At 39.8% G+C, this 21,748-nt stretch overlaps 1 protein-coding gene across 1 annotated transcript in view; it reads right to left on the bottom strand.

Annotated features, from left to right (window-relative positions):
- Nucleotides 1-21,748, bottom strand: part of NUDT3 (nudix hydrolase 3) — a 96,781-nt gene that overhangs the window by 53,857 nt on the left and 21,176 nt on the right. The window lies entirely within an intron of this gene.

The raw sequence follows: 21,748 nt of genomic DNA, 5'->3' as shown, positions 1-21,748 counted from the left end.
CTCCTTTGTTAGATAAACAGAACTTCATCAAAATTAAAAACTTCTGTGCATCAAGGGACATTATTAAGAATGTGAAAAGACTACCTACAGAGTGGGAGAAAATATTTGCAAGTCATCTACCTGATAAGGGTTAAAATATCCAAAATATGTACAGAACCCATACAGCTCAACAACAAACATAATTTATCCAAAGGAAACATATAGACAGCAAACAGGCACATGAAAAGATGCAACATCATTAGGCACTAGGGAAGTGCAAAGTAAAACCACCATGAGATTCCACTTCACACCCACTAGAATGGCTATAATTTTAAAAATAACAAGCACTGAGAAGATATAGAGAAATTAGAACCCAAATACATTGCTGGTAGGAATGTAAAATAGTTCAGGCGCTATGGAAAACAGTTTGGTGGCTCTCTAAAACATTAAAAATAAAATTACCGTATGATCGCCGAAACCGGTTTGGCTCAGTGGATAGAGCGTCGGCCTGTGGACTGAAAGGTCCCAGGTTCAATTCCGGTCAAGGGCATGTACCTGGGTTGCGGGCACATCCCCAGTAGGAGATGTGCAGGAGGCAGCTGATCGATGTTTCTAACTCCCTATCTCTCTCCCTTCCTCTCTGTAAAAAATCAATAAAAAATATATTAAAAAAAAAAAAAAGAAAGTTTAAAAAAAAAAAAATTACCGTATGATCTAGCAATTCCTCTCATAACAGAAAACCCCAAAGAATTGAAAACAGGTACTCAAACACTTACACACACAAATGTTCATGGAAACATTCACAATTAGAGACCCAGTGCACTAAATTCATGCAGAGGTAGGGTCCCTAGGCCTGGCTGCTGATCAGAGTCAATCAGGGCTTTCAAGCTGCCGGCTGGGGCCTTCCTTCGTTCCGTGCCACCCTCCTGGTGGTCAGCACAGGTCATAGCAAATGATCAAACTCCAGTCTCTTGGTCAAACTCCTGAGGGACACTTTGCTTATTAGCCATATATATATATATATGTATATATATGTATATATATGTATATATATATATTTTTTAAATATATTTTATTGATTTTTTTACAGAGAGAGGAAGGGAGAGGCATAGAGAGTTAGAAACATCGATCAGCTGCCTCCTGCACACCCCCTACTGGGGATGTGCCCGCAACCAAGGTACATGCCCTTGACCGGAATCGAACCTGGGACCTTTCAGTCCACAGGCTGACGCTCTATCCACTGAGCCAAACTGGTTAGGGCCATATATATATATATACACACACTCTCTCTCTCTCTCCCTCTCTCTCTCTCTCTCTCTCTCTCTCTCTAGAAGCCCGGTGCACAAAATTTGTGCATGGGGGTGTGAGGGGGTCCCCTCAGCCCAGCCTGCACCATCTCCAATCCGGGGCCCCTCGGGCCTAAACTGGCAGTTGGACATCCCTCTCACAATCCTGGACTGCTGGCTCCTAATCACTCACCTGCCTGCCTGCCTGGTCACCCCTAACTGTCCCCCCCCAGCCAGCCTGATCACCCCTAACTGCCCCCCTACTGGCCAGGTCACCCCCAACTGCCCCTCTCTGCCAGCCTGGTCGCCCCTAACTGCCCCCCCGCCGGCCTACTCACCCCTCACTGCCCCCCTGCCAGCCTAATCACCCCCAACTGCCCCCCCTGCTGGCCTGGTCGCCCCACACGGCCTGCTTGTTCAGTCGTTTGGTTGTCCCTCACTAACCCCCCTGCCAATCTGGTCATAGGCAGCCATCTTGTGAGGGTGTGATGGTCAATTTGCATATTGCCTCTTTATTATATTGGATAGGATTAGTAGCTAGCCAAAAAGTAGAAATAACTCAAATAAATGAATCAATGAATAAAACATGGTACACACACACACACACACACACACACACACACACACACACACAGATAGGCAAATCCATAGAGACAGAAAGCAGATTGGTGGTTGCCAGGGACTGGGGGAAGGAAAGAATGGGGAGTAATGGATACAGGGTTTTATTTTGGAATAAGTGTTTTGAAACTAGACAGACGTGGTGGTTGCTAAATGTCACTGACTTGTTCACTTTAAAATGTTTAATGTTATACTATGTGAACTTCACCTCAATAAAATAAAACTAGTTTCAAGATCACAAATTCTTTAAAAGCTAATGGAGTCAATTTCTTCTTCAGAGTCTATAGTTCAGAAGAGCAGCCTTCCAAAGGGTTATCCTTAGTTTTATAATATTAAGTCATAAAGCTAAAATAATACACTATTTCCATAAACGAAAAAGGGGATCATTGTCACACCCATTTTCCCCAATAACTGTGGCCAATCTTACATTTAAAAAAATTCCTTGTCAAAAGAAAAATAAGCCCAAATGTAATTGTTTGTTAATTCAAGTTAAAAAGTTTTTATGCCGAAACCGGTTTGGCTCAGTGGATAGAGCGTCGGCCTGCGGACTGGGGGGTCCCGGGTTCGATTCCGGTCGAGGGCATGTACCTGGGTTGCGGGCACATCCCCAGTGGGAGATGTGCGGGGGACAGCTGATCGATGTTTCTCTCTCATCGATGTTTCTAACTTTCTATCTCTCTCCCTTCCTCTCTGTGAAAAATCAATAAAATATATATATTTTTTTTTTAAAAAGTTTTTATTTTAAAAGTCCTCCAAAGACAACTCTAGACCATGGCAGTTAAAGCCATATCTATCTAATCTGCAAGGAAGATTCCAGAAGAGACCTGGCAGGGTGGCTCAGTTGGTTGGAGCGTTATCCTGTACACCAAAAGATTACCGGTTTGATCCCTGGTCAGAGCGTGTACAGGAGGCAACCAGTTGATATCTCTCTCTCATACCAATGTTTTTTTTTCTCTCTCCCTAAAAAAAATCAAAAAATCAGTAATCAATCAATAAAATAATACCCTTAAAAAAAAGATTCCAGAAGAAAAAGTAGAAAAGGGGGTTAATCCTTCATTGATTTTCTATAATAATATGTAGTCTTTCTTCCTATAGTTCCCCCATGTTCTGGCTGTTCTCTGAACACGGGAATTTGATAGTTCAATGAGATGTCTAATGAATACTTCTAGTTACAACCATAAGTGTGGACTGGAGCTAAGACTAGGGAAGGAGACTGAGATTTGGAAAACAACAGTCTTAGACTCTTCCAGCCAGGATAAGATGAACCAGGGGGAATACACGCATTTGCAGAGCTCTAACTAAAAGAGCTATCTCCGTTCCCTCTACCTACCCCTGGTGTCATGCAAGTTTCCATTCCCACCACCAAGAGTATAGTAGTGGTAGATCTATTCCAGGTATCCCAGGTTATTGAAGTTCTGGAAATATTTTCCTTAAAAATTAGATTATCTATGGTAATACATCTTAGATTACTAATTCCCAGAAAACTGCATGCAGTAATGCACCTAACATGATCTCATTTCCAGCAATGTAATGTCCCAGTTGACAGCCCCTCAGGCCTGCCATTACTGCCAGAGAGCCCTTCTGGTATGTATCCCAGATGGCACAGGGCTGTACCCTATCAAATCTGTGATATGCGCTGCAGACTGCTTCTACAGACAAGCTCTTTCTAGTAATCTGTGTGTCCCTTCTTAAAAATAAGACCAACATAATATGAATAATTACCTGTACTTGCTTGGATTCCAGATAAATAAGAGTTTCCTTTTTTTTTACAGACAACTGCCACAGTTCTTATGCATAATGACCCTATGTTTAAAAGAAGAGTAAAGCTGAGTAGGAGGTGAAATAACCTTTCAAATTAAACCAGTGAATTATCACAGGGCCAACCATTAGTAGTTTCAGTTCCTAGAGTTTTAAAGCCATTTTATCCTTTAGCTACTTTTTTTCCTACACAGGAGCTCAAATACTGCTACAAGGAGGAACAAGCAGACATAAACAGTTTACAAAACTCCTCATAAACAGCCCTTCAATTTAATCAGGTTGTTTATTTAACAAAAAAGGAAATTCCCTGCCTAGTCCAAAGAAACACTGTATCTGTGCTGTGAATAGATATTCTAATAATTTTTACTTTGGAAGCAACAAGTATTTTAAGAGCAATATGAAAAGGTATAACACACACAAACTATTATACACAGATATCGTTCTTCAGTATGAGTCCAAGGGTATGGAGTACAGTCCTAGACACTTCCTAATGAGAGTGTCCTGCTCTTTTTTTTTTTTTCTTTTTCTTAAAATTATTATAATTAAATCTTTATTGTTCAGATTATTACATTTGTTCCTCTTTTTTCCCCCCCATAACTCCCCTCCTTCCAGTTCCCACCCCACCTTCCGCCCTCACTCCCCACCCACTGTCCTCATCCATAGGTGCACGATTTTTGTCCAGTCTCTTCCCACATCTCCCACACCCCTTTCCCCCCCAAGAATAGCCAGTCCATTCCCTTTCTATGTCCCTGATTCTATTATAATCACCAGTTCATTCTGTTCATCAGATTATTTATTCACTTGATTCTTAAATTCACTTGTTGATAGATGCATATTTTTTGTTCATAATTTGTATCTTTACCTTTTTCTTCTTCTTCCTCTTCTTAAAGGATACCTTTCAGCATTTCATCTAATACTGGTTTGGTGGTGATGAACTCCTTTAGCTTTTCCTTATCTGTGAAGCTCTTTATCTGACCTTCAATTCTGAATGATAGCTTTGCTGGATAAAGTAATCTTGATTGTAGGTTCTTGGCATTCATCACTTTGAATATTTCTTGCCACTCCCTTCTGGCCTGCAAAGTTTCTGTTGAGAAATCCGCTGACAGTCATATGGATATTCCCTTGTAGGTAACTGAGTTTCTTTCTCTTGCTGCTTTTAAGATTCTCTCTTTGTCTTTTGCTCTTGGCATTTTAATTATGATGTGTCTTGGTGCAGGAGGCAGTCAATTGATGTTTCTCTCTCTCTAAAATTCAGTTAAAAATCTTTTTAGCCCTCGCCAGTTTGGATCAGTGGAAAGAGCATCAGCCTGTAGACTGAAGGGTCCCAGGTTCAATTCCGGTCAAGGGCCCAGGTTGTGGGTTCGATCCCCAGTAGGGGGTGTGCAGGAGGCAAGCGATGAATGATTCTCTGTCATTATTAATGTTTCTTTCTCCCTCTCCCTCTCTGAAATCAATAAAATATATTTTTAAAAATCTTTTTAAAAAATCCATAAAATGTACAACAGCAAGAGTGAACCTGATGTAAACTTTGGACTTTAGGTGGTAATGATGTGTCAGTGTGGGGTCAGGGACGCTGACACATGTCCCACCCTGGTAGAGGATGTTGACAGTATGGAGGCAGAGGATATATGAGCACTCTCTGTACTTTCCACCCAATTTTGCTGTGAACCTAAAATGACTCTACAAAATAAAGTCTATTTTTTAAAGTATTAAAATATTTGTATATATTTTTATTGACTTCAGAGAGGAAGGGAGAGGGAGAAAGAGAGATAGAAACATCAATGATGAGAGAATCATTGATCGGCTGCCTCCTGCATGCCCCGCACTGGGGACCAAGCCCGCAACCCAGACATGTGCCCTGACCGAGAGGGAATCGAAAAGTGACCTCCTGATTCATAGGTCGACACTCAACCACTGAGCAACACCAGCTGGGCAAAATATATTTTTAAAGTACCATATATATATATATGCATGCTATGCATGTAAATATAATCTAATTTAATTCTCACAATAACCCTAGAAATTAATTAGATGATGCTAGTGGATGTATTTCTATTTTATAAGTGAAGAAACTGTGATTTAAAGAGGGTAACTCAGACCTGACTACCGACCTGACTCTAGCACAGCCGTGGGCAAACTACGGCCCGCGGGCCAGATCCGGCCCGTTTGAAATGAATAAAACTAAAAAAAAAAAAAGACCGTACCCTTTTATGTGATGTTTACTTTGAATTTATATTAGTTCACACAAACGCTCCATCCATGCTTTTGCTCCAGCCCTCCGGTCCAGTTTAAGAACCCATTGTGGCCCTCGAGTCAAAAAGTTTGCCCACCCCTGCTCTAGCACCATGTTCTTTCCACACCCTTGACTTCATTTGACTGCTCAAGCACTATCCAGCATTATTAGCCAACACTCACAATGAGTCCTGGGAGTCTGCATCTGAATAAAGAGCAAATTACACTTGTAGCTTCAGTTCTATAGCACATGGTTTAAATTTGCAAAACATGCTCAGTATATACAGTAACAATTAATCACAACACTCAAACTAACAAGAATATTATCTCCCTCTCTACTTTCCCGGGTAGCCCAAAGCTGACAGATGTTTATAGCTGCTTTATGAACTATGAGGCTGCATTACATGTTAGCAGCCATACTGAGGTTCACTCAGTTCTAAGCCAGCAGAGCCTGGAAGTCCTCCAGATCCACATACTCAGCCTTAGAAGGATACAGGGTTATCTGGGTCCCTTTGCAAATCAATAAGCACTTCCACTAGAGGAAGGCAGCTATACAAAATTTGCAAAAGTAGCAAATAATCAAAGGGAAATAAAAACACCAAGGGCAGACTTAACTCCTCATCCACCCACAGTGGTGAAAAATAACTGAATTTTTATCCTAGCCCATTAAAAGGAGTGAGAAAAGCAGGCTTGTCATTTAAGGATCAGAAGCAAACTCAGCAGTTGTGGGAGATGAGTCTTGGCAGTGAAAAGAGGGCCCAAAATAGACGTATTAAACACGGCTAGGTGAGAGTTCTGATCAGCATGTATTTTTAGTAATTGCACATTTGTAACTTTCACATGTCCAGTTCAAAACTAGTCCAGCTATCAATCTTTTAAAAAATATATATGTTTTTTATTGATTTCAGAGAGGAAGGGAGAGGGAGAGAGATAGAAACATCAATGAGAATCATTGATTGGCTGCCTCCAGCACACCCCCCCACTGAGGATCGGGCCTGCAACCTGGGCAGGTGCCCTGACCAGAAATCGAACCATGACCTCTGGTTCATAGGTCAACACTCAACCGCTGAGCCACACTGGCTGGGTTAGCTATCAATCTATTAAAATGCCAGAAAAGTTATCCCTACCCCACAATCGTCCTCACAATGGAAATAATCATGTGTTCAAGGAGAAACATGTTTTAGATGACTGTAAAACATCACAAAACAAGACTGGTATAGGAAACAATAATAATTCTTACACTGTCCTTGTCAATCACTGCAACTACAACTGAATTTAAATGAACTTACTGTTTTGCTCTCATCTAGAGCTCAACCCCTTTATTCTCTAGCACTGAAAAAACTCCTGCATCATTTTGAATATTTCCAACAGCAGTTCAATCCGTTGTTTCCCTTCTGTAGAAACTTTTTGAAAACTAAATATTTGCATTTTTAAATACTTGAATATTTACTAATAACAATTTCTAAAAAAAACTGCTAATGACAGTTTCTAGAGCTAAATAACAGGGAATCAATATGTAAATTCTACCCATCCTTTAAGGTTCAAGCCAAGTGATTGATTATTGTGTCACAACCTATAATGGAACATTAGTTGAATACAGGATACAGAAGGGACACATAGTATAGAAACATAAATTTATAAGGAACACAACTATAATCCTACAAATTTCTTTCAAAATGATTTCTACCACACCTACAAGTTGCATTTCAACTGATCAAAATCACTGTTATAAGTATGTCCCACACTTCGAAAGCTAATAGCAAAAAAAATATGATGACTATCTCCACCTTGGCTTTTTATTAGTGAGAATTAAAGGTTACTCATAACTTAAATATTTACTGAAAGATAATTGCAAAAAAGCATCCTGAAATCTCATCTTTCATCATTCTGAAACAAAACTACCCTAAAAATATGAAATAAACCAGCAGTTTTTTAAAATTAAAAGGTAAAAATTCCAAACATCATATCACATAAGCAAATTTTGTCTATTTTAAAAAATATATTTTTATTGATTTCAGAGAGGATGGGAGAGGGCGAGAGAGGTAGAAACATCAATCAGAGAGAATTATTGACCGGCTGTCTCCTGCAAACCCCCTACTGTGGATCGAACCCAAAACCCGGGGATGTGCCCTGACCGGGAATTGAACCGTGATCTCCTGGTTCATAGGTTGACACTCAACCATTGAGTCAAACCAGCCAGGCAAGTTTTGTCTATTTTGTAAATCATAATGTATGTATTTCAATGTGCACTTTAATATGAATTAGGTAAAAAACAATGTATTTATTTGTTGACAAAGAAATCACAATTTCTTATGTCATTATTTTAAACTAAATTATACAATGTGAATTATTTGGTAAATGAAGGAAAGGTAGAAATATATTTACATATTAACATTCATTTATTCATTCAAACACTATTTCTTGGTAATGTATATATGCCTGACTCTTGTCTAGAAACTAGGGCTACACTGAAAAGCAAGACAGAGGAAACCATTGCTCTCATGGAGTGTGTTTAAGGAGGGGAGTCATATAACAGGTAAATGAGGTAATAACAGACAATAATAGGTGCTAGAAAGATGATGTGACAGTGTATGACTTGGAGAGCTATATCAGAGAGCCAAGAAAAGCCTCTTTGAGAAAAACCAACAGATTAATCTAAAATGATTCATCTTTTACTTAAATCATTTGTTACATGCTCCCTCAGAATAGTGAAAAGAGTTTTTAAAGTCCTACAGAAGATTAACGCTAGCCATGAGCTGGGCAGGTGCACAGAGGGTCTTCTCAGGAACCTTATGAAGTATCAAGCAGCTAGCTGGTCCTGACCTCTTCCTGGAATGACTCATGTATGTGCCTGTGCTAAAATAACTAATACTAATAATCTTGGGGACAAATCCCAGGTTACCTACAGGCAGTTTAGTAAGTATTACCTGAAAGATTAAAAAGAAAAGAAACGGTTAAGTAAAGTCCTAAAACATAATATTTAGAAAGTATACTTTTTTTCCTGGTTTCTTTTAAAGAATTGGTGACTTCTCAAAGAATATGTTAAGTATTACTCAAGGTCCAAACAGATTATTCACAGAATATTTCTGACAACTTGCACCTGCCCTAATGGATATATTTGGTTTTGCTGCCTTCTTGGCACCATTCTACATAGAGGTCTCCAGGATGTTCTTTAAACTCAAACATAACTGTATCCTCTGCTCCGAAGAAGGGTTAGGAGAGCACAGTTCAAATTCAGCTAAGTTCTGGGGCCTCAGTGTGAGGAGCATGTTGTCCTGTAATTTGGAAAAAGGTACAGAATTGGAAATTTGAGGGGGAGATAAGACGGCTAAACTGGTTGCCTTCTTTCTTCCTGTGCTTGGCCTTCACATTGCATCAATACCAATCATCCTAGGTTCAAGTCAGAAACCTAGGAGCTACCAGAGCCACCTTCTTTCTCCCTCTCCTTCCCCTCTCCATAACCAATCTGTTACCAAGCCCAGGGGATCTCTACATCTCTGAAATCCGTCTCCTTCTCTCTGCCACTAACCTGATGAAAGGTATTTACTTGACAGTACTACGGCAGTAAACTAACAGTTTCTCAATATAGGTGCTCTCCCCCCTCCAATTTATTTCTATTCTGTAGCCCAAATTATCTTTCAAAACTAAAATCTGGTCACATTTCCCACTCAACCCTGCTGTTTTTTAAATCCTTACCTGAGAATATGTTTATTGACTTTTTTTTCAGAGAGAGAAAAACAACAATGTGAGAGAAACATTGATCTGTTGCCTCCCATATATGCCCTGACCCGGAGATCAAACTGTAACCTAGGTTAAGTGCCCTGATCAGGAATCAAACGTGCAACCTTTTGGTGTATGGGATGACACTCCTCCAACTAACTGAGCCACCCGGCCAGGGCTCACCCCTACTTTTATTAAAACCCTTCAAATGGCCCTGGCCAGTGTGGCTCAGGGGATAGATCAGCCGTGGGCAAACTACGGCCCGCGGGCCGGATCCGGCCCGTTTGGAATGAATAAAACTAAAAAAAAAAAAAAAAAGACCGTACCCTTTTATGTAATGATGTTTACTTTGAATTTATATTAGTTCACACAAACACTCCATCCATGCTTTTGTTCTGGTCCTCCGGTCCAGTTTAAGAACCCATTGTGGCCCTCGAGTCAAAAAGTTTGCCCACCCCTGGGACAGATCATCAGCCTGAACACTGAAGGGTTTTGGGTTCGATTCCCAGTCAAGGGCACATACCTGGGCTGCAGGTTTAATCCCCAGCCCTGGTTGGGGCATGTGTGGAAGGCAACCAATCGATGTGTCTCTCTCACATTAATGTTTCTCTCTCCTCTGTCTCTCTCCCCCTCCCTTCCTCCTTTCCAATCTGAAAAGCAGTGGAAAAAATATCCACAGGTGAGGATTAACCAAAATACACACACACACACAAACACCCTCAAATGGCTCCCATTACTTTTAAATCACAACTATAATCATACTAGAGGCCTGATGCATGAAATGCGTTCAGGGGCTCGGCCCTCACGGCAGTCCCGGCTTCGTCTGGAAGGTCGTCCGGAAGGCCATCCGGTCTAATTAGCATATTAGCTCTTTATTATATAGGATGGGTGAAAATACAGATGAAATAAGATTGGCCAACTATTGATTAAGGCTGGAAGATGAGTACATTGAGTTTATTACACTATCTTTCTTCTGTGTATGTCTGAAATTTTCCACAATAAAGTGTTAAAAAATGAATAACAACCAAGAAACAAAGACCCAATGCCAAAGACCATGGCTGACAGCACCTCCACGGTCTGGCTCTCTGACCTCACTTCATGTTTGTTCTCTGCTTCACTAATCTAACTGGCCTAATTTCAGTTCTTCACATACACTACACTCTCTCTTGCTACAGTGCTTGCACATGCTGATCCCTCAATGTGGAATGCCCTTCCCAATGCCTAGTTAACTCCTCCTCATTCTTCAGAGATCAGGGCATCCTTCCCTAAGAAACTCCTGTCCACCCTGTCCATATAAAGGTCTTTTGTCAAGTGCACTCACTGACGGATGTTCTTTTTCTAGATAATGGTACCTCAGTTTATAATCAAACATTTCTGATTGTGATTATCTGTAACCTTCATAAGAGCAGAATCCATACTTTTGCTTATCAGTGAATACCAAGCATCTGCAATAGGACCAGCTTTTTAAAAGTAGTTGTTGAATAATCTATTACTATTTAAGACTATCAAGGCAACCGCTTTCAAATTTTTATAAGAAAACATTCTAAATTTAAAAAGAAAAATGTTATTTTGGCCCCAGTTTCGCTCAATTTGCTACAGAGAAATTGTTCATATTTATTCCCTTTGAAGATCCTTTCATTTGAGATACTGGAGTCCTCAACATTCCTGTGATAAAAGTATCATGATCACCAACCAAAAATAACCACACAAATCCACCCCCTGGCCTCTCTTCACTCTTTGTGGCTGCTTCTCTTCTCCCCTCCCCCACGTCAACATCAAAGAACTGGAGACACTTGGGGATAAATTCCCTGCCAGACCCCAGGGGCTTCCTCCAGTTCCTGCTCCAGGGGGCTGGCACACAGACTTCCATTAGAAGTGCTTCAGCACAGCCCCAGGAGCTCACTTGGACCTGCTTCCCATGCGATCACACTAACATGCCTTCGCCAGTGTATCCCAGGCATCACCACACTGCCATTTAAATGGGCTTAGCTTTTTACTTTAGCAAAACTCCTGGGTGATAGGCAAAAAGCAGAAGGGATTAGAAATTAAATCTGATTTAAATAAATTTGGCTATTTTATCATGTTAACATTCAGTGTAGCAATTCATGTAACTATAGAGTGACATCTTGAATATTAATTTCAATACTTCTTAGAAATACAATGCTGGCACTAAGGACCATTAAGTGCTTAGGACCCTAAGAAAGAAATGGCCAGCCAGGAGACTCAATTTATCAAATAACATCTAAACACAAAACTACATGAGGCATTTGGCACAGGCTTCACTAAGTAATTCAGACATCATCAATCCAAATTTATAATGGAAAAGAAGCCAAGTAAAAATTTAACTTTTATTCTATGACCTAAGTAAATCAAGAGTAGAGTCCAAAAAAAAATTTAGACACCCTCATTTGAAAATAATCCATGTTAACTACAAATCACTCTTGTCAGTTAAAGCTAGATGGTGAGGACTTCACTAGGAAATAGTCTAATGCCATGAATATACGTATCTATAAATCAAGAAAGTTCTGTAATATGTAGTTCAGCCTATTAATGGGCATTGCTATTGGTAAATAAGTCTGAATTAAGAAGGTCCTTGAAATACAAACATAAGAGGAAGAAGGATCTACTATAGTTTTAAGTAATATTTTTAAACACAAAAGTGGTCTTTAACACCAGAGCAAGAGAGTAAGTAAACCTTAAAATTCCTTTTTAATTATTTGGGGCAACATTCTTCTATCTACTCAAAGCTGAATAATGGCATTGAAAGACCTTCATGCATTTTTAGAAACTTTTTTACCAAGTTCAGTAAAAAAGTTTAACAGAAATTATCTTTCAATCCAGGAAGTAAAGTTCTCAAGACTGATTTATCACTTGCTCAGTATAAAACCAGGACTAAAGAGTAGACCCGTCTGAAAACTAGACCATTCCTACCTGCAGGAAAGACTGCATTTCAATTTCAGACAGATGAAACCTGTCTTTAAGGAAAGATTTCATATACTATTACAGTATTTATTTGCTGACTGTGACAAGTCTCAGATGTCTGCCCTTGTACTTAACTAATTCCTCCTGCCATCATTAGTCTCATTCTGGTGTTTATTGGGAGCAATATGGTTATATATAACAGGACAATTATTAAGTAATTCCTCTGCTGGTTTTCTCTTTAAGAAGTGTCCAGCCGGCATGACTAGTGGTTGAGCTTTAACCTCTGAACCAGGAGGTCATGGTTCAATTCCCAGTTAGGGCATACAACTGGGTTGCAAGCTCGATTTCCAGTGTGGGACATGCAAGGAAGCAGCTGATAATGATTCTCTCTCATCATTGATGTTCCTTCTCTCTAAAATCAATAAAAATAAGTTTTGTTTTGTTTTTAAAAGAAGTGTGGCTCTTTATCTGGCAGCTACTAGGAGAAGTTTTAAGTGGTGGCCTGTATTGCCAATTAATAGTATATATGCGTAAGGCTCCTACACAGCACTGACCAAATGTTTAATTTAATAAGCCAGTCAGTGTGTGTATGCCTCCTCAAGTACCAGGGCCCTTAAGAAGACTGTTCATGTCTATCATTCCACAGACCTTGATGTGTCTTGTTCATTGTACAATTTGCCAGCTAATCTCTTAAAATGTGTAGAGAATTTTTAAAATAAGCCTTCTAATTCTTTATCTGTCAGCATATTGCCTACAGGTGGAATTAGGTGACAGTTTCCAGTTCTATTTTCCCAGGAAAAAGCTTTGACTGGAGAGAACCAAGATGGTGGTGCACATAAACGCCTGTACTCTCCCCCTCCCACAATCACATCAAAATTACAATTAAAACACAGAAACGCCTGAAATCTGGCTGAATGGATGTCTTACAACTAGAGAAGTAAAGAAAGCACATCGAGACTGGCAGTCAGGGCGGAGACACAACACGCTGGTCCGGCACCCACATACAGCGTGTTTTTAAGCAGAAGGGATATCTCCAAGGCCTCCAGTGAGAAGCAGGGGTCCCAGACCCATACCAGCCTCCAAGCCCAAGGTTCCAGAGCTGGGAAGAGAAGTCCCAATAACTTCAAGCTATAAAGAATATCAGGGATTGTGGCTGAGTGACACATAAGCTGCTGGAGTCCCAGGTGTTCCTCTTACCAGGGCCCTTGCACGAACTTACACAGTCTCACTTCCTCTGAGCTCCTGCACCAGGGAGCAGCTTTGGGAGAAATCCAGGGACATAGGGGGTGAAACTGGACTGTTTGGCATCAGGGCAGGAACTCGGGGTGGCTTTCTCCCACACAGGGGTGCTTGCAGGGGTCATAGTTCCTGTGCTGGCACCTCCCCATCACAGAGCTGACTGGCAGACATATCTGAGTTTCCATCAGCTTGGCCCACACTGTTCACTCAGAATTCCTGAGACCCTGCCCCATCCAATTTGAAGCCCCATCCAAGCTGTATGAAGCTGCTTTTCCATATGAATGGCCTGTCCTGGCTCAGGCTTCAGACTTTGCTAAAAACTCTCAACCAAGCAGCAGCTGGAGTCAAACCTATCAATAAAAGGCCCAAGACCTGGCAATAGCACCAGCCTACATTGCTTCTTAGCTGGGTCTCGCCTAGCACTTCCTAGCCCAATACAAGTAGCAAACATCTGCAGATCTCTCTGTAGCTCCTGCCGGGTGACCCCAGGCAGTGGCTGACTTTGCATCGTCCAGGAGGCCCAGAGCTAGTGCACCCACTTCAGACCATATCAGTGTATAACTTCAAACCATACCAGGTTACAACTCTACACATCACACGCAACACTCTCCAAGGGGCAGACTCAGTGAGCACCAAAGAGCCACTGAAGCAAGTCCTGCTCCATAGGGGTGCCTCCTGTGCAGCAGCACTTCCATTGTAGACACAACTGGTCCTCACAGCCAATTGGCCTGGAGGTAAATTCCTCCCAGTGAAGCCAATGGCAATCAAGACTCAACTACAACAAGACTGTGCACACAGCCCACACAGGGGTGCACCTAGTGTGCCCAGCTCAAGTGACTAGGGAGGCTAAGCCACGGGGCCCTACAGGACACCTAATACACAAAGCACTCTAACAATTCCAGGAGACATAACAGCTCTACCTACTACGTAGGAACAAACACAGAGAGGCAGCCAAAATGCGGAGACAAAGAAATATGTCACAACTGAAAGAAATGGAAGCAAGCAAACTATTGGATACAGAGTACAAAACAATGCTTATAAGGTTACTCAAGGATCTTTTTTTTTTTAATTTCTTTTTTTTATTTATTTATTGCTTAAAGTATTACAAAGGGTATTACATATGTGTCCATCCCCCCCCCCCCCCACCCTAGACAGTCCCCTAGCCTCCCCTACCCCCCAGTGTACTCAAGGATCTTAATGAGAGCTTTAAGGGACTTAATGTGAGCTTCAAGAAAATTAATGAGAGCATCAAGGGACTTAGTGAGACTTTCAAGGATCTTAGTGAGAATGTCAAAGACATGAAAAAGGACCAGTCAGAAATTAAGCATACACTAACTGAAATAAAGAATAATTTATAGGGATTCAACAGTAGAGTAGAGGATTCTGAGAATCAAATCAACAATTTCGAATATGAGGAGGCAAAAAACACCCAACCAGAAGAGCAAAAAGAAAAAAGAATCCAAAATTATGAAGATAGTGTAAGGAGCCTCTGGGACAACTTCAAGAGTACCAACATTTGCATTATGGGGGTGCCAAAAGGAGAAGAGAGAGGCCAAGGTATTGAAAACCTATTTGAAGAAATGACAGAAAACTTCCCCTAGCTGGTGAAAGAAATAGACTTACAAGTCCAGGAAGCCCAGAGAGTCCCAAACAAGGTCCACACCAAGACACATCATAATTAAAATGCCAAGAGTTAAAAACAGAGAGAATCTTAAAAGCAGCAAGAGAAACACAGTTAAAAAACCTTCAAGGGAGCACCCATATGACTTCCAGCTGATTTCTCAACAGAAACTTTGCAGGCTATTCAAAGTGATAAATAGCAAGGACCTACATTCCAAGATCACTCTACCCAGCAAAGCTATCATTTAGAATTGAAGGTCAGATAAAAAGCCTCACAGACAAAAAAAAGCTAAAGAAGTTCATTGCCACCATACCAGTATTACATGAAATGTTGAAGAGTATCCTTTAAGAAGGGGGGGGGGGGGGGAGAAGGAGGAGGAGGAGAAGGAGAAGGCGATAGGACGTAGGAGAAGGAGAAAAAATAAGAACAATAAAATGGCAATAAATACATATCTATCAACAACTGAATCTAAAAATCAAAATAAATGAACAAGAAATCTAATGAACAAAATAAACTGATGAATAAAATAGAATCAGAGACATAGAAACATGGAACAGATTGATGAATTTCAGAGGGAAGGGTGGTGGGGGAGCTTAACCAAAGGTCTTATATGCATACTAGAGACCCGGTGCATGAATATGTGCCCCGAGTGGAGTTCCTCATCCTGGCCGGTGATCAGGGCCGGCTGGCTGGGGAAAGGGACCACAGGAGGTTGGCTGGCCACGGGAGGTTGGTTGTGGGACCACACTGACAACCAGGGGGCAGCTCCTGCATTGAGCATCTGCCCCTTGGTGGTCAGTGTGCATCATAGCTACCGGCCGGTCGTCCAGTCGTAATGGTCACTTAGGCTTTTATATATTATATATAGATTTGCATTATCTATGGACACAGACAATAGGGTGGTGAAAGCCTGGGTCGGGGTGGGAACCAGGTGGAGAGGGGCAATGGGAGGGAAAAGAAGGGACATCTGTAATACTCTCAATAATTAAGATTTTTTTAAAAAAACTTTGACTATAGCCCTGACCAGTTTGGCTCAGTGGCTAGAGCGTCGGCATGTGGACTAAGGAGTCCCTAGTTTGACTCTGGTCAAGGGCATGTACCTTGGTTGCGGGCACATCCCCAGGAGGGGTGTGCAGGAGGCAGGTGATTGATGTTTCTCTTGGATGTTTCTAACTCTCTATCCCTTCTCCCTTCCTCTCTGTAAAAAATCAATAAAATATATTTTAAAAAACAAAAACAAAAAAACTTTGACTGTATATATGAGTTTTCTGATAAAGTCTGAGCTATACCCCTAGCCATCTTAAGGATTATTGTCAGTCCACACTACAGCACTAATTCTGCAGAATGGGTTGTGATCTTCCCATGCACAACCTAGGGCAGTGATGGCGAACCTTTTGAGCTCGGCGTGTCAGCGTTTTGAAAAACCCTAACTCTGGTGCCGTGTCACATATAGAAATTTTTTGATATTTGCAACCATAGTAAAACAAAGACTTATATTTTTGATATTTATTTTGTATATTTAAATGCCATTTAACAAAGAAAAATCAACAAAAAAATGAGTGTCATAGGTTTGCCATCACTGACCTAGGGGATTATCATTATCAAGAAGCTCCTGGATCCTCAATCCAGAATACAAAAGAAACAAGTTAGGGTACTAAAACTCAGCCTACATAGTGTAAGAGGTTAACATGCAGGAAAACAAATGAAACATTCAGCTAATCAGCCAGATCACTTTAGCAGGCAGTGCTTTTGAAGCACAGCCACTGCTACCAATAAGAAGTGACCCACCAAAACAAGTGCCATAAATCCTGGACTTCACTACACAGCAACAAATTCTCTCCATAGAAGAGTGAGAAAAGGATTTATTGTCTGTGTTCTTTTCAAACTTATACATAAAATAATGCCAGTCTACAGGAGTATTTATAAATTCCAAAAAAATGACAATATATGGATGACACACTAAGGATCAGGATCTAAGAATTGCAAAAGCATATATGATGCAGGCTGGGTTTTTATTAGTTTTGTTTTGTTGGTTCTCCTAAAGTTAACTATTTAAAGGCTTTGATTATATACTTGAATAATGAAGGTGAAATTAAGTTTCACACAAAAGAGCAAATACTAAGCAAAATATTTTGAAATGTGTAAGTCACTCTGATTAGGTAAAACCCTTAATAGTTCTAGGAATGAATGACTTGACAAAAATATGGTTTATTAATCTGTTTGCTTTTCTTCCTTTACTAGAAACCAGCTGGCCATTGGTTTTACAGATCTGCATCTTATATCAAAGTTCATTAACACTTTACATAACTGATGGTTATTGTTTTCATTAGTGTTACTAGCATATAAAACAAAGAGAGCTGATATAATCAACTGTTTCTACCCTTTTGCTTTTCAGTTAATAAATTTTCTAATACCTTTGTATATTATTTGCAAAGAATTATAATCATTAAAACAAGGAAAAGTCTAAGATAAAACTGGACTATGAAAGCTAATCATTTGAGCATATATAAGACATCACATCCTAATTAGGCAATACACTTAAAAATATTCCTTAATATAAAAAGTAAAATGTAAGAAATTTAAATATAAGTATGCATCATTTAGTGAGAATATGGAACAAATGGAAGCTCTGTAGCGGTTAATCTTAGAATTCATTTGAGATAACCAATGTGAAACTAACAAGTAGCCTAACTTGTTATATTACATTACCCCAGACTGTCCTTTTGTGGCTTCTTTGCCATTTTACAGCTATGCTTAATGCTGCATATTACTATCCTTAATTACCCCACTTTCTCTCTCTCTTGGTTTTTGTTTTAATGAGACTACAGAATAATCTAAAAAGAACATCCATCTACATCCATCTACCTACCTGCATCCATGCCTGCATACCCTGCTGTGGGAAACCGCCTATTGTCTTTACTAGCAGAGAGGTGTGGACAAGGAGCCCAGAATGCTGGTGACCCTTGAGCTCTGGCAAAGGTCAGGGCTATGCACCCACTGTTTAGTCCAGACAATGGTAGCTGGAGCAACTCCCCCCCCCCCCCCCCCGAGATAGTCATGTAAATCCCTACTGATAAGATAGTCTGTCTGTTACTGGAAATTGCCTGCCTAAGGGCTATGGGTAGATCCCAAAGTGAATAAAAGGATGGCAAGGCCTGAGCACAAGTGGAGTCCTTCCTCTTGGGATGGGCTCTCGCCTGGCCCCCCAATTTCCAAATTATTGTTTCTTGTCTTGTCTCTTTCATTTGCGTGCGGCCCCTTCTCCAGAGCCCAAACCCTGAACCACACAGGACGTGGGTCATTCACATCTGGCACCTCGACGGACCTCTGGAGAAGTTATCGCCCTTCCTTCCACTCTCTCTAAAAATCAATGGAAAATATCCGTGGGTGAGTATTTTTTTAAAAAAAAGATGAAATTGACCATGTCAGCAAGCTGTCTAATTCCTAAAATAGGCATCTACTCCTAGGAAACCTGGTGAAACTGTAAATATGAAACAAAAATATTGGAACTCTTACACTTACCTTTATAAATGTTAATAATTTACCTTATTGTGTCTTATGCAACAAGACATTATCTAATATTATTATTGAGGCATCATTATGTGACTAATCATTCACAGTTTTGTTTTGTTTTAATTGAGAGTGTTTTATACAACATAACCAAGTAGGATCTATTCCAGGCCAGCAAGGATAGTTCAATATCTGCAAATCAATTAATATGACACACAATATTAACAAAATGAAGAATAAAAATCATATGATCTTCTCAATAAATGCAGAAAAAGCATCTGACAAAATTCAATATCATTCATGATTTAAAACTCTCAAAATGTGGCTCTAGAGAGAATGTACCTCAACATAATAAAAGCCATATATGACAAGACCAAAGCTAACACCATACTCAAAAGTTAAAAAACTGAAAGCTTTTCCTCTAAGATCAGGAATAAAACAAGGATGTTCACTATCACTCCTGTTATTCAAAATAATACTGAAAGTTAATTAGGCAAGAAAAATAAATAAAAAGAACCCAAATCAGAAAGGAAAAGTAAAACTATCAGTATTTGCAGATGATATTGTGGTGTGTGTTTTTCTTCCTTAGGAAATAAATTTAATAGTAACAAAACACTATTAGCACAAAACATAACAATTTGATTTGGGCAACCAAATACTGGAAACAACCTAATTGTGCATTAGGAAAATAATTTACTATCAACCACAAAAATGTTCATTATGAAGAATGTGGCAATATGGAAAACAGTTCAGATGCTAAAATTTTATTTAATTTCTTTTCCAATGACATGGTCTCATATATATAAAAAAAAAAACAACCCTGATGACTCCACCAAAGAAAGAATAAACCAATTCAGTCAAGTTTCAGGATACAAAGTCAATATACATAAATAAATTGCATTTCTATACACTAACAATGAACTATTAGAAAGAAAAATTAGGAAAATAATCCCATTTACAATTGCATCAAAAAGAATAAAATACATAGGAATGAATTCAACTAAGGAGGGGAAAGATCTGTACACTAAAAACTATATGACATTGGTGAAAAAAACTAAAGAAACAAATAAATGGAAAGGTATTCCATGCTCATGGACTGGAAGAATATTGTTAAAATGTTCATGCTATCAAAAACAATCTACACATTCACAACAAATCTCTATCAAAATTCCAATGATATTTTTCACAGAAATAGAAAAAATAATCCTAAAATTTGTTTGGAACCACAAAAGACCCTGAATAGCCAAAGCAATCTTGAGAAAAAGGAACAAGGATGGAGGCATCATGCTTCCAGATTTCAAACTATATTACAAAGTTACAGTAATCAAAACAGAACAGTACTAGAATCAAAACATACACATACATGAATGGGACAGAATACAACCCAAAAATAAACCCATGCACTTACGGTCAATTAATTTACAACAAAAAAGCCAAAAATATACAATGGGGAAAGGATAGTCTCTTCAAATATAGTGTTGGGAAAAGTGGGCAGCTGCATTCAAAAGAATGAAAATGGAACCTATCTTACACCATACAAAAATATCAACTCTATTAAAATAAAGACTTGAGCCCATGCTGGTTTCGCTCAGTGGATAGAGCACTGATCTGTGGATTGAAGGGTCCCAGGTTTGATTCCGGTCAAGGACACATGCCCGGGTTGTAGGCTCTATCCCCAGTAGGGAGGCATGCAGGAGGCACCTGAACAATGATTTTCATCATTGATGTTTCTCTCTCTTTCTCCCTCTCCCTTCCTCTCTGAAATCAATCAAATATATATATTGAAAATATATATATGTGTGTGTATATATATATATATATATATATATATTTTTTTTTTTTTTTTTAAATAAAGACTTGAAGATAAGACCTGAAACCATAAAACTTCTCAACAAAACATTGGGGGTAAGTTCCCTGACAACAGTCTTGGCAATGAGTTTTTTTGGATTTGACACCAAAAGCAAAAGCAACAAAAGCAAAAATAAACAAGTGAAACTAGATCAAACTAAAAAGCTTCTGCACACTATGGGAAATCATTAACAAAATAAAAAGACATCTTTTTTAATTTTTTAAACATATTTTTATTGATTTAAGAGAAGGAAGAGGGAGAGATAAAAACATCAGTGATGAGAAAGAATCATTGATTGGCTGCCTCATGCATGTCTCACACTGGGAATCGAGAGCACAACCTGGGCATGTGCCCTGACTGGGAATCAAACCATGACCTCCTGGTTCATAGGTCGATGCTCAACCACTGAGCCATGCTGGCCAGGAGAAAAGGCATCTTACCATAAGGGAGAAAATATCTACAAATCATTCATCAGATTGGAGTAATATCCAAAATACATCAATAACTCACACAACTTAATAGCAAACATTCTGATTAAAAAGTGGAGAGAGGATCTATATAAACATTTTTTTCAAAGATGACATACAAATGGCCAGCAGGTACATGAAAAGGTACTCAATATCACTGATCATCAGGGAAATGCAAATTAAAACTGCAATGAGCTGCTTTTCTGAGGAAACACACAAATGCTGCAGTTGGGCCCAGAGGCCCAAGGGGCCCTGGAATGGGAGGCCACTGCAGCACCTAGCATCCGGAGCCAAGGTCTTAGCTAGGGTCAGGGCGGGGGCCATAGAGTTCACGGAGGCAAGGCTGAGGACAGGAGTGGATCCCCGTCACCAAGCTGGGCTGCCTGTTCAAAGACAAGGAGATCGAGTCCCTGGAGATCTATCTCTTCTCCCTGCCCATCAAGGAATCTGAGATCACTGACTTTTTCTTGGGGGCATCCCTCAAGGACTAGGTTTTAAAGATCATGCTAGCACAAAGCAGACACGTTGCTGGCCAAAGGACCCAGTT

The sequence above is a fragment of the Myotis myotis genome, unplaced genomic scaffold (genome assembly GCF_014108235.1).
Source record: "Myotis myotis isolate mMyoMyo1 unplaced genomic scaffold, mMyoMyo1.p scaffold_m19_p_7, whole genome shotgun sequence".
Classification (NCBI taxonomy): Eukaryota; Metazoa; Chordata; class Mammalia; order Chiroptera; family Vespertilionidae; genus Myotis; species Myotis myotis.
This window is presented reverse-complemented; position numbering and strand designations above follow the sequence as displayed.